The following is an 11,507-nucleotide window of genomic DNA, read 5'->3' as shown; positions in this document are numbered from 1 at the left end:
AGAGTTGGACGCTTAACCGACGAAGCCACCCAGGCACCCCTCCTCCAAATTTTTTTTAATTTTTAAGGGTTTTGTTTCTCTAATGCATCTTTCGATTGAGTTTGTTTTCCATCATAGTTATATGAGATCTATAATGAATATTTCATTGCTTTACCCTTCTTTCATCTGAATTCTATTAATTAAGCTTGTATATGTTTCTCTTTTCCCTGGTGTTTCTGAAGCAACTTTTTAACTTGTAGCTACTTTCCATTTAAGAAAACCAATATTCAGTCTCCTCATCTTCCTCTTCCCTCTCTCCTGTCTGCTTTTCCCTGGGCCCTGACGCAAAGCAGCGAAAGCCCTCTGCCTCATGGCTGCAACCTGCCGGGCTGTGTCGGGGCCCTCCCATCGTGGAAGAGTGGATTGCCAGAGACTTGTTCTAACACAGTGCTAGTGCTTGTAATCCCTCCCCATGCCGAAAGCGTACAGAGTACGTCCTCTGCCTTCCTTGGGTGCATAATTACTTCCCCTCGTGAGGCAGAGCTTCCTGGAGGACAATCAGAGAGCCGCAGTGTTCAGCAGCCCGCTGATGAAGAATGTCTGCCTGCGGTCTCCTTCTAGGAGGCTATTGTGCTGGAGGAAGGGTTTAGCGGCCCAAGCATCAGCTCTCAAATGCCAGGTTCAAATTCTGACTTCGCCATTTGTCCCCATGCGGTGTTTGAGTAAAGCTGGCGTGGCTGTGCGTTTGGGGAGGGGCGTGTTGCTAAGCAAGAGCCCTGGTGCAGCTCTGTTTCAGATTACCCTAGGGCTAGGGAACCATTGATACTATCTTTGCCTCATAGAAGTAAGAGCTGGGTTGTTTTGTTTCTTTCCTGTGAAATATAGTTCCATGCATCTCAGAGCTTCACGTTTGGGGAGAAATCCTTTAACTTTTCACCTGCGTTTTTCTTCTGGTGCAAATGGGGATAATGTCACTTTTGCCAGTTCCTAAGTGGAGCTGAGGGAATCCCTTAGATATTTCTAATGTTAACAGGAGAATCGGGAAATGCCTGCACAACCATCGTGAACTGTTGTTGTGGCATACGACTTTACTTTCTCACTGTAGTAAATAACTTGTGTAAGGCCACATAAGACAGAGTTGGGATCTGAACTTAGCCTGTGTCTGGTCTTTCCGTCACCTCATGCAGCTCCTGGCCTGCTACTGAGGAGAGAGAGTGCCAGCTTCTTGGGAAACTTCCACTCAGTCTTACTGGAGCTCAGTGTTGGTCTTAGCGGGAGGCCAGAATCAAGGAGCAGTCAGCAGCTCACGGGAGCACGGGAAACATCCTGAGTCAGGGATCCTTCTCCCACTCAGAGCCCTGCCCTTTCGAAAGATGGGAACTGTTTTTATTTGCATTGCAGCCTTTAAGTTAATTAATGGGAATTAATACGTGTGTAAGAACTTCAGAAATTTCCCAAAGGCTCATTATAAATTTAGTGCAAAAGGAGCACTGGATATTTTTTTAAAGACAGGGCTCTCATTAAATTTTTAGGTTATTAATAAAAACATTTTTATCAGGGCAAGTTGAGTGTGAGTGCTGGGATAAAGACATCAGTGAATGCACTTGAGCCAAATTCAACTGACTCCTACAAGGGAAACCATGTGGGGTGTGTGTGTGTGTGTGTGTGTGTGTGTGTGTGTGTGTGTGTGTTTGGTGGAGGAGAGAGGCGGCTGGTAGTGTGAAGTACTAAAGGCTGCCAGAAAAGCACATATCTATAATTTCCTTTCATTAGGAAAAGGTTCCCGACTTAATTGTTTGTATTATCAAATCATCTAAGACTTCCTCCGCTATTACAGGATGTGGCCAAAAAAAAAAAAAAAAAAAAAAAAGCATTTAGTGGTATATAAAAACAGAACGGAGTGTCTGCTTATTTGGTGATTTATATCTGTTTATTCATTTATGACCACCAGCCAGGTAGCTTGATCAATGATAATAGGAGAGCTTTATGAGGAACGTTGCACGTGCCAGCTCCCCTGTTTCCATAGAGAATAAATGTACAGAAGTAAATCTTCGAACAAACAGAAAAGCGGTTTAACTTATGCTCTCTCTAACTGTCTTTGAATAGAGGCTTATCCTGCCTGGGCCTCTGTGGGCTTTCCCCTGGCTTAGCATCACTGCCTTCAGAGCCAGCAGCCACCCTAGGAAGACCAGCCACCCATGGCACACCTGTGAACGGCGGAAGGGCATGCTGGGGATGCTTGCAAACCCCGGTAACAGTGGCTCACGCCTTTGCCAGGGTGCTCGAGCCATTGTTCGACCGTGGAGAAGTGGCACGTCTTTGTCACAACATACCTCTCCTTGGGGCGGCATCTTGCTTCCGCACTGCCCCTTGTGCACACTGGTCCCAGTGCTCAGAACGGTCCCAAAGGGACCACCGTCCTTGTTACAGAGCACTTTCATGCCGTGTGAAGGGCCTCTTGGTTCTTTTCAACTCATATCTCTTCCTGGGTTAAACAGCTCCGTTTCCCTTTGCCGTTCTTTATCAGAAGTTCTAACTTTTAGAATTCTTGACATCCGAGTTGTCTCCCCTCTGAAAATCCTATAGCCTAACAACACATTTCCCAAGATATGACACCAGAAGAAGGCTTAGGACACCCTAAGCCGCATGGGGTCCACGGGATCACAGGGTAGCGTGTTACTGTCACCTGCCTATGTCTGGAGCCTATATCCCAGCTGCAACAGCTAAAAGTAAGGCTGTGAATTTCTTATGGACAGGAACTGGCCTCGGTCACAGCAGGCAAAAGAGTAAATGAATAAGGTTGTCCGAGTGCTTTTTAACAACAGCAGCCACACTTCACAAAGCACTGCTAAGGAAGCATTTCCCCTTCCCCTTTGCAGTCGCATGGCTCCCTGGACTCCAGCAGGTCTCTGTCTCCCCTTTTCAGGTCAAACAGCATCTTTCCAGCTCCGCTGCTGACGCCACCCTGGCCACCTGAGATCACCGCAAGTTCTCCTTGTCTTCCAGAACTCCAGCCACACCACCCGGTCCTATGCCGCACGCAGACCTGAAGAGCGTGTGGTCTACTCTTCCTACAGGTTAGTGTCGAAAGTATTGAACAGGATACATCCTTACACTCATCAACGCACTGGCCTCCTCTTCCCCCTAGCTCTGACTCTGGTGAATTCTACCACCACAGCCGTCACATCTACGTGGAAACCACAAGCACCAAACTTCAAATTTGCTATTTGTCCTTCTAAAATAAAAACACTCAAAACGTAGCCATTCCTTATATTCTAACATCTAGTCATTAAGAATTCAAATATGCATTATATGGCGCCATGAGTACAATGAGGATCAAAAGGGACAAGGCCCCTGTTTTCATGGAGTTTACATGGTGAGCAACTAAATAAACAAATAAAATGATTGCAGTTATGGACTTAATTTAAATAGGTTAATTGTGATTGGCGTTACGAAGGAAGTAAGCAGACTGATAAGATAGTTCTGGGCAGAACCTGCTTTAGTACAGAGCAGGCAGGGCCTTGGGGAGTGACTGCAGGGTGAGAAGGAACAAGAGCATCTAAGCCCAAGGAACAGCTACAGCCCAGCTGCTAGAATGGGATATGCGTGCTCCGCGGAGCTCACAGAGGGCCAGTGTGACTGGAGCAGAGTGGGCCTTGTATGGGTTTCACTTGGAATACAACGGGAAGCCACTGAGAAGTTCATCTAGTGGATGCAGAATGGTGTTGTTTGCAGTTTTTGAAGGGCCTTTTGCTGTATGATGATCGCACCGGGGATGGAGGAAAGTGAAGGGGGAATACCAATGATAGAACTCTATGACAAAGGCTAAGGGAAGCAAGAAAGGGCTTGCACTGGTGGGTGGCAGTGAGATGGGAAGATAGATTCAAGATCTATTCTGAATGCATCCTGCATACAGGTCAAATGTAAGGGGTGAAGGGAAAGGAAGAGTAAGGGTGATTTCAGCGATTAGAGCGAGGGCCATTCACAGAGATGGGGAGACTGGGAGAAGAATCATTTAGGGAGGGGAGTGGATGTCCAGAGTGTTCATCTGGGACGTGTTAAGTTTGAAATGAATCTGTGACAAGAACACAGAAAGCTAGGAAAATAGATAAGACAATTTTAATTGCCAGAAACAATTTAAAATATGCAGGAAAGTAAAGGTAATTACCATTGATCCCACGGCTTAGCCTTGAATGGTGCAGACTCAAAATAATGTCCATGCTGAATGTTAATGTAATCAAATATTTAAAATAACTATATTGAGAGGCTGGGGTGTGAGAGGTGGGCATCTATGTATGGTGGAGACTAGGAAGGGAAGAGTGTAACGTGCTAACCTTCCATGTGGGGAGTCAATAGATAATGTCCAGAGCTGGAAATATCGAGTACAAGCAACGTAAGCGTGTCATTTAGAATATACAGGTAAATACCAACACAATCAGCTACAAATGTTAAAAGTGGTTACCTCTGAAGAAGGGGAAGTTGAGGGTGCTAGGGGGAAGATGCTAACAACAGCTGCTTATTAACAAAATTTATAGACCTGGGTGAATCTTTAAAGTATGTGCATATATTAATTTAATAAAAATGAAAGATTAAAAATGTTAAGAGAGCCAACCAACTCTACCAGGATGTCAAGACAGCCAGCCCTATGAGCATACCTGAATCCCAGGGTGAGCTTGGAACTTCTGCAAAGCTAAAAAGAAAAATGCTGTCATTAGAAATGCTCCTAGAGATAATATGGCTCATTTACTTATGACAATGGGCCTCTAAAATAGATACTTGTGTTACCATTTTACAGATATGAAAACTGAGGCTCAATGGGATTAACTTGTTTGAGATCACCATTCATTCATTCATTCATTCACTTATTTGATATTTATGCATCATCTCTTCTGCACTAGCCAGGCTAGAAGATGGCCATAGATTTTCAGACTCCAGAGTTTGTGTCCTTTTCCTCGTACCATTTTGTCTCCCATGAAAACAGCTTCCCCAAACTAGAGAAACCTCATGGACTCTTTAAGAGAATATGATTTTAAAGGGAATGGGAAGTTTAAATAAATATGTAATTCTGACTCTGCAAGTGGGACTAACTTAAGTGAGAAGGAAAGGAGATTGAAGGTTAAAGCACCTAAAATAGTTATAAAATTAGCTCCTTCATGAGTTCAGATTTTGTAATATACCAAATAAGACAGAAGGAACTCATGACTAAGAAAAAAATATAGAAGATAGGCACAAACCTTTAAGATCTGAGTCACAATGGTTGTAGATCAGTACAAGATAAAAGTTTATTAATGTTCAAGATCGCTAAAAATGGCTAAGAAAAATGTGGATGTGTCTGCTGTTCAAAGATGTTATGATGTTAACACATATCAAAGAAAGAGCCAACCTACTCTTTAATCCAGTTTGTTTCTATTTTCTTCATCAAGGAGAATGGTTTTCAAATGGAAAAAAAGAACATAAAAATTGCTGAAAGGTGGTTGAAGACCAAAACATGAGACGAGATAGTGAGTTAATGCTTGGGGAATTTAAATAAGTTTAATTCCCCACACCCAATAGAATTATATGCAAGCTTATTGAAGTTTCTGTATTTTGACCATTGAGTCATCCATGAAAATCAAATAGTTCAACCGAGAGCACGGGGACACAGGAGTTATAATAAAATAGTGAACAAAATTGTAAAATGCTGATATATTAAGATTCAAGATAGAAGAAGAAATGGTTGGCTAGAGCTTTGGCTGAGAGGAAAGATGACTTTCTAGGAAAGATGTGAATTCCTTCAGCATCAGGCATCAGCAGCCACAGCCTCAAAGGACGGGCAGCAAAGCCATCATCTTTGGATGGCTGAGACCTTCATCACAGAGCCTTGGTGCCTTCACAGCACACTTGTTTCTTTGGTTGTCTACAGCTACAAGATGACCAAAATGATAACCAGGAAGAGGGATTCCTGGAATGTGGTTGAAAGCCCCTTTTCAGAATTCCCAGGTCTGCTCTGAAGGAATCTTGGGAGAGCTGGGGTTCTTAAGAAAGCGATGGGAGCAGAGCCATGAACGTTCTATTTTTTTTCACTCTTGTTACAAGTCTTCAGTGAAACCCATTCTTGGTCTTACAGAGATATTCTTGACTGGTGTGGTGAGCCTATGATACTAATAGCCAATATGTATTAATAGTCTGTGTAATGTTCACATTTTAACAGAGCATTCCTATGGGATGTTTTGATCCAAAGGAATGAATTCTTAATGGTGGAAAATTTGGCTTTAATGGTCTAGGAGTATGATTTAACAGAGGACCTTTGCCCTATGCCCCTCCCTCTTATATTTTTTTGAAAATTTTTAATGTTTATTCACTTTTGGGAGACAGAGAAAGGCAGAGCACGAGTGGGGAGGGGTGCAGAGAGAGAGGGAGACATAGAATCTGAAGCAGGCTCTGGGCTCCAAGCTGTCAGCACAGAACTCGATGCAGGGCTCAAGCCCACGACGTGAGATCATGACCTGAGCCAAAGTCAGGCACCCAACCGACTGAGCCACCCAGGCACCCCTGCCCCTCCCTCATATTTCTCATAACTTGTGTTCTATCTCTGCTTGCCATGTATTTCCAGAATGTGTCTTTGGATCCCCCATTTTTTTCTCTTTATTGAGGTCTTTGAATTATTTTCTGATTTTCACAGTGGTATATGTCAATTGAAGTAGGAGTATATAGATGCACTTGTGAGGTCTAGAGATCCATTTCCTTCATACTATTTAAAGAGGTACAAAGAACACACTAACCGGATTGACTTCATGTTTCAGATGTTTAACAAATGTTACGAGCCAGAGTGTATATCTCAAATGTATATTTATATAGTTGAGCACCGTAGAATGTGTCTTCAGGGTACTATTGTAAACAAGCTGTCAAGCCTAACTGGGTTATCTTGGGGGAAAAAAAAAAACAACTTTTGTTGCACATGCCATTTACAAACCTTGTAAGAAACATTCACTGATCGAATCAATTGTACATGTTTAAATACATGAAATGCCGTGATATTTGTTCAAAAATCCAAAGGTGAGACTTTTGCCTATTAGGCTTTTGGGAAAGCTGTCTATTTTAAAAATTAAAATTCAGCAGATTAACAAAGTGCCTTAAAATTTTTTTTTAATTTTTTTTTAATGTTTATTTATTTTTGAGGCTGAGAGAGACAGAACATGAATGGGGGAGGGTCAGAGAGAGAGGGAGACACAGAATCTGAAACAGGCACCAGGCTCTGAGCCGTCAGCCCAGAGCCTGATGCGGGGCTCCAGCTCACAGACCGTGAGATCATGACCTGAGCCGAAGTTGGACGCTTAACCGACTGAGCCACCCAGGCGCCCCAAAATTTTTACATCAGTAATTGTTTTCATACTTTGAAGAAATAAAATTAAATTGATTATGTAACGCTGAGAGTGAATGTCAGACTTTGGGGTAAAGTTAATATACTCATTTTCTCATTCTTCTGCTTTTATTAGAAAATAAGCAGCATTATCCCAAACATCCCAAATTTCTGTAATTAAATGTAAATTTGTTTTCATCTGAAACATAAAACACTAGAATACCTAAAATAAAATTTTACTCATTACATTTAATTTTCAGGTTTCTTTGTAAGGAGAATTAATGGAGTAAAGGATCAGCCTCAGCAGTAGCAGAGTTTGGAGTAGGGGAGACTATAGCCAAGGTTATCAGTGAAGGCTTCCTGGAGGAAGGGAGGTTTGAACTAGGCCTTGGAGAATGAAAAGAATAGAGTCAAACTTGAGGACCCTGAAGAAGGAGGAAAAATAGGGAAAAATCTAGGTATGTCTGGGAAATAATGACTAATGCAATTTAGAGTAAAGTATGTAAGTAGTGGGTCTGTTGAAGGATCTCTCGCAGCAATCCAGGAAAGACATTGTGGTAGAGGCAATTCATTCATTCACTTCTTGATCCATTTGTCCAGTATCTGTTTACTGAGCACCTGTCACGTGCCAGGTACAACTGTAGACACTGAGAGTATAAAGGACGGGATGTACGAGGTAACTTATGACGGGCCTTTGGACAGAGTACAGCAACATGCTAGTACATTGTAGGCAGGAAAGGCTGAAATTCTCAAGCATTCGGAAGAAAATCACCAATGATACGGGTGGTAGGCAAGTGCCTTCCACTGTAGTCCGAGGAGTTAAAATAAGTGTCAGTGGATAAAAATTCCTAGAGCATTGACTTTCATTCATTAATTCAGCACGTTTTGATGGAGCCCCTGACTCTGGGCATAGTGCTGTGCTAACAGGGGAAGGAATTCTCAGCTGCTAGAATGGATGGCAAGGAAGGCATAAAACTCCGTCCCAGGATGTGTTGCCGGAGAGGGCAAACCTGTCTGGAATGGCTGGAGCTCAGGACACAAGAGGCCTGTGACCTCTTTGGATGGGGCAGGAAGCCCTCTGGGCTCCTGCAGCCCTCGGGTCATCATTATGGACATTGGCTATCTTTGAACTACAGTTTTGCAGAAGTGCCAACTATTAATAGACAGTAGAGAGCAGAGTTTACTGTAATAGGCTGACAAATATAGATCTGAGATATCATTATACGGCCAATTTCTCTTCTGCCCGCAAAAGCTTTGTTGGCCCTTGAGTTTCTTCCTTTCCCTCTCGCTCAACTAAACACAAATGGCTGGGTACAGAGCATATTCTGGCTCTGCCTGCGAACAAAGATAGGACACAAAGTAAGACATAAACTCTGGTATTATAGGGCCCATTTCTTATTTTCATTTATTTATTGTCAGACGTTTTAAAGGACCCAACAGACTTCTTCTCCATCCTTTGCTCCTGTCCCCCCTCTGAGCAGCCCAGAGCATTTGGACTTACATTTATTTTCATGCATGATTTACAAGCCTTCTCTTTGGGAATCTTGATGCTAGGTCACTAAGAGAGAATCCCGAAGTCATGTCAGGGAAAAGATATACTTTTATTTAATGGAGCAATAAACTGGTTATGGAGTCTCCTTAGAACTTTTTAAAAAGGTTGCTGTAGGCAATAGTTTGAATGTCGTCCAAATCCTGAACGTATCTTTTTTAGTCTTAAATAATTATAGAGCTGGCGCGCTTTTGTGATTATCCCAGTGATAGACTCACCTAGAAATAGAGCAAAGGACTCTTATTAATAGTGTCCACATGGTGGTTCCTTCCACACATGAAGACTAAAATAAAATAGTCAAACTTGAGGGAGTTTTAGCTATAACCTGAAAAAATATTCAAATGATTCTGTGCCTCCACTTGTGAAAAAGCTAAGATCAATTTCCAATATATTTTTAAGGGCAACAGTATGTGGTTCAAGTTACCCCTGAATGCAAACACATAGCACTGTGGGTTTTTAAGTGAATGATAAATGTCAGTTCACAGGTTCCCTGTACTGTTGAATTGCTTATCTCAAGACATGGTAGAATCATGGCTTGGGACTTGAAAACATTCTTCCCTTACGGATCTGTTTTCTATCACCTCAACTCTGCCCTCTACTTTGTCACCAAAAATTCTATTGTGTTTTCCTCACAGACTTCCTTGCCTGTAGGTATTTTATAGCATTGTGGTAATATCATCTTTCCATGGCTTGCACTTTTTTCATTTTAACCCTGAATTCAAGGACTACTTTTCCGGCCTTTAATGAGGCAAATCTATGTTTTTAATCCATTTATATAACACGGAAGGATTTACTTTGAAGATTTCTTTTTTAATAAGGCATTGTGAAACTGGAAAGTATTGTTCATATTGCAAACGTGGGCATATTTCACCTAGAAAACAGCGAGAAAATAAATGACTCAGAAATCCGCTGTTAGTGATGATGTGAAAACTATCATGTGTTTGTTACGCTTGTTATTTGTTAGTGCAATGTAGACCTTTAAGTTATTAGATATGTCTGTGAAAATACTGGCTGAATAGGAGAACTGGATAAAAATCCAAGAAGATAACATGACCTTTGAACCTTATTCATTGGCAGGGACTAATATGTCTGAAGAAATGCTGTTTGGATAATCATTGTTCCTATTCATCACATGCATTGAGAACCATGCTGAGACTACCACGGTGAGCAAGAGAAAATCTCTGGCGGAAAGGGCTTGACACATAGTGGGGAGTAAGCCATGACATTACTCTCGGATAAATTCTATGACTGGAAAGTACGGGAAGGCACATGGGAATTAGAGAGTAACTCCACTGCAGAGAACAGCAGATAATCCTAAAGAAAGTAATGTCAAAGTTGCTGTGGTCAGCATAACTTCAAGAAGATCCCCAGTGAACCGTGTCTTTAAGTAATGCCCCTCCCTTGAGGGTAATGGCCCTCTGTGTAATGCCCCTCCTTGAGGGCGAGACCTGTCAATTACTTCCATCCATAGAATATAGCAAAGTTGATAGGATGTTACTCCCATGATTTTGCTACATTGTATGACAAAGGTGGAAGGAATTTGCATAGGTAAATCAGGCTCCTAATCAACTGACTTCATGTTAACCCAGAGGGAGATTATTTTGGGTGGGCTGACCTTATCAGCCAAGCTCTTTAAAAAAGAGCAGAAGTCAGGAAGATTTGCCTCTTGGCTTTGAATCAGTAGCTGCCATGTTTCTAGAGGGTCTGGGAGTGGGCCAAACGGTGAAGAATTGTGGGGGTCTCGGGAAGCTGAGAGAGGTGCCTGGCTGATAGCCAGCAAGAAAGCAGGAACCTCAGTCCTACAACCACAAGGAATTAAATTCTGCCAACAACCACATGAGCTTGGAAGAGGACCTTGTGCTCCGGAAAGGAAAGTGGCTCAGCTGACACCCAGACCACAGCCAGGTGACATCCTGAGCTGTGGACCCTAAGCGCTGGGCTGCACTCAAACTCCTGACTCATGGAAAGTGTGAGATGATGCACGTGTGTTGAGGCAGCTAAATTTGTTATGCGGCATTAGGAAGCCAGTACAGCTGAGACGTGACTGATGGCCCTTAGATGGGGAATGCTCCAGGATTTTAGTAGTATGTGTAAAATCACAGGCTTTCTGGTCAACATTAACTTAGCTTCTTATTTAGCCAGCTGCCTCTGAACAGGTTAGTTAACCTCTCAGTTTGCCTATTCTGGAAAATGGACATTATCATTATCATCACCATCCTCCCTACCATCATCATTATCATCACCGTCATCATCACCACCACCCCCTGTCTCTGTCACATCCTTGTCATTGTCACCTTAATCATCACCGTCCTCATCTGTGTCATCACCATCATCATTCTTCCCTTACAGGGCAGCTGTGAGGATTAAGTGAATTAAGCTGCTGAATGATTTTAAATAGAAGCAGGGCATGAACAGAGCCAGGATTCTAGTTCAGTCTGTCTGACACCGGGTTCTAGAATGCTCTTCTCAACTATAATGTATATTGTCCTTCTCTATTGTTATGCATTCACATTTAGTCATCTGACAGATCTGACTTTAAGATCCAGCTTCACCTTGAGCAAGAAATTAAAATTTTAGGGTGTGTCCTCATATATAAGGTATGAAATAATAGCACCCAGCTTATAGGACTGTAAGGATTAA

The 11,507-nt window shown here is 42.4% G+C and overlaps 1 long non-coding RNA gene across 1 annotated transcript; it reads right to left on the bottom strand.

The window, feature by feature from the left end:
* Nucleotides 1-8,898: 8,898 nt before the first annotated feature.
* On the bottom strand, nt 8,899-11,276 carry LOC122236641. Its single transcript, XR_006214769.1, has 2 exons — nt 11,162-11,276; nt 8,899-9,085 (listed from the first exon to the last, which is right to left on the bottom strand). It is a non-coding gene; the product is annotated as an uncharacterized LOC122236641 (long non-coding RNA).
* Nucleotides 11,277-11,507: the final 231 nt, after the last annotated feature.

Source organism: Panthera tigris, chromosome A1, assembly GCF_018350195.1.
Source record: "Panthera tigris isolate Pti1 chromosome A1, P.tigris_Pti1_mat1.1, whole genome shotgun sequence".
NCBI classification, from domain to species: Eukaryota; Metazoa; Chordata; class Mammalia; order Carnivora; family Felidae; genus Panthera; species Panthera tigris.
The sequence above is the reverse complement of the archived record's forward strand: the minus strand, read 5'-3'. Positions and strand labels throughout refer to the sequence as shown.